The following is a 2,009-nucleotide window of genomic DNA, read 5'->3' as shown; positions in this document are numbered from 1 at the left end:
AGATATGTTCAAAAAATGAAATAGACCATCTTCTTACATCATACACAGAATAAACTCAAAATAGATTTAATATAGAACATTTCTTTTAGCAATATTTTTGTTTCTGATATATCTTCTCAAGAAAGGGAAGTAAAAGAAAAAATAAACAAATGCATCTACATAAAACTAAAATGTTTTGCACAGCAAAACAAGCCATCAACAGCTGCAACTCCCTGCCAGGTAGTTTACTTCTCCCAGTCAATATGCTGACTTTAGAAACTCCAAAAGAGAGGCTGAGAAAATTTAAGTACAAAGGAAAAGATGCATCTACACAGTGGCAGCAGCAGATAGCAATCAACCTGCAGCTCCGGAAAACCAAGAAGGATGAGCAGGTCATAAAGAGAATAAACATCACTAGTCTTTCCACTGACTCAGCTTCTGAAGAAGGGACCAACGGGTCTGCCTCACTCTTCAAGAAACAGTCAATGGTGTGAGTGCCTCAGATCCAGAACTATGTTTCCAGTCCACCCAGGCTGCCAGGAGAATACTGTCCTGGGAAAATAACTCACCTCTGAAAATGATTGTCAAAGCATGGTTCATTCCCCAGCTGGTGGAGTTCCTGAGGTCCTCAAGTCACCCCTGCTCACAATTTGAGGAAGCCTGAGCTCTAACCAACTTTACCTCAGGGACTTCAGAGCAGACTGGAACTGTCATGGAAGGGTGGAGAGCATCCAGCCCTTGGCTGAGCTCCTGTCTTGTCCCCATATGACTGTGTGTGAACAAGCAGTGTGGTCCCTTGGTAATATAGCAGGTGACAGCCCAGTAGATATCAGTCAGCAATGCCATACCATACCTGCTAGCCCTGATCTCATCAACCATACCAGTCACATTTCTGCAGAACATCACAAGGACGCTGCCCAACCTGTACTGAATCAAGGACCCGTGTCCCTGCAAAAAGGTAGTGAAGCAAATGTTGCTCATCCTCTTGCACCTCCTGCAGCACCAAGACAACTAAGGGCTGACACCTGCTATGCCCTGTCCTAACTCACTGAGAGCTGCAATGAGCGCACTGGCCAAGTGCTTGACATGTGGTGCCGCCCAGGCTGGTTGAGGTTATAACCAGCTCCAAACTCAACGTCTTGACCCTGTCTCTCCACACTGTCAACAACATTGTCACAGAAACTGTTCACCAGACCCGAGCAGAGAGTGATGTGGACATCCTGGGCATGCTGCCCCAGCTCCTCCTGTACTCCAAATCCTCTGTCCAGAAGGAGGCAGCCTGGGCCCTGAGCAATGGGGGTGCCCACCAGGGCCCCTCACCCCCAGCACCTCCAGCAGCTCATTGCTTCCAACATCCTGCCTCCCCTGGTGGCTCTGCTGAAAAAATGGAGATTTTAACGTCCAGAAAGAGGCTGACTGTCTGGTGGCTAACTTTGCAGACTAGGAGCACCATGGACCAGCTTGTCCACTCTAGAGTCTTGGAGCTGCTGGTGAACCTGCTCACCATCCCAGACACCACGTTTGTCATCATCATCCTTGACATCATCTCTTTTCTTTCAGGCAATAGAGAAGCTCTCTGAGGAGGAATCCCTGAATCTTCTGATAAAGGAACTTGGTAGGCTTGATATAATCAAAGCTTTGCAATTTCACGAGAACCATCTGATTTTCCTGACTGCTCAGAGTATTATCAAGAACCACTTTTCTGAGGAAGAAAAAAATGGCACAGTATCACCATTCCTGTACCAAGGTCATGAATTCTTAAAGCACTTAAAATACAAATACCAAGGCTCCACAACTTTTAAACCAAGAACTAAACCCTAAAGGGTGACTACTTTAAGAAGCAGCACTCTGCCCTGGCTGGTGTAGCTCAGTGGACTGAGCACAGGCTGCAATCCAAAGGGTCGCTGGTTCAACTCCAAGTCAGTGCATGTGCCTGGGTTGGAAGCCTGGTCCCCAATGAGGGCCATGTGAAAGGCAACCACACATCAATGTTTCTGCCCTTCTCTTTCTCCCTCCCTTCCCCTCTCTCT

The 2,009-nt window shown here is 47.1% G+C and overlaps 1 pseudogene; it reads left to right on the top strand.

The window, feature by feature from the left end:
• Positions 1 to 242: 242 nt before the first annotated feature.
• Positions 243 to 1,800, top strand: LOC123827828 (annotated as a pseudogene).
• Positions 1,801 to 2,009: the final 209 nt, after the last annotated feature.

The sequence above is a fragment of the Phyllostomus hastatus genome, unplaced genomic scaffold, assembly GCF_019186645.2.
Source record: "Phyllostomus hastatus isolate PE091 unplaced genomic scaffold, TTU_PhHast_1.1 phas_contig_90, whole genome shotgun sequence".
Classification (NCBI taxonomy): domain Eukaryota; kingdom Metazoa; phylum Chordata; class Mammalia; order Chiroptera; family Phyllostomidae; genus Phyllostomus; species Phyllostomus hastatus.
The sequence above is the reverse complement of the archived record's forward strand: the minus strand, read 5'-3'. Positions and strand labels throughout refer to the sequence as shown.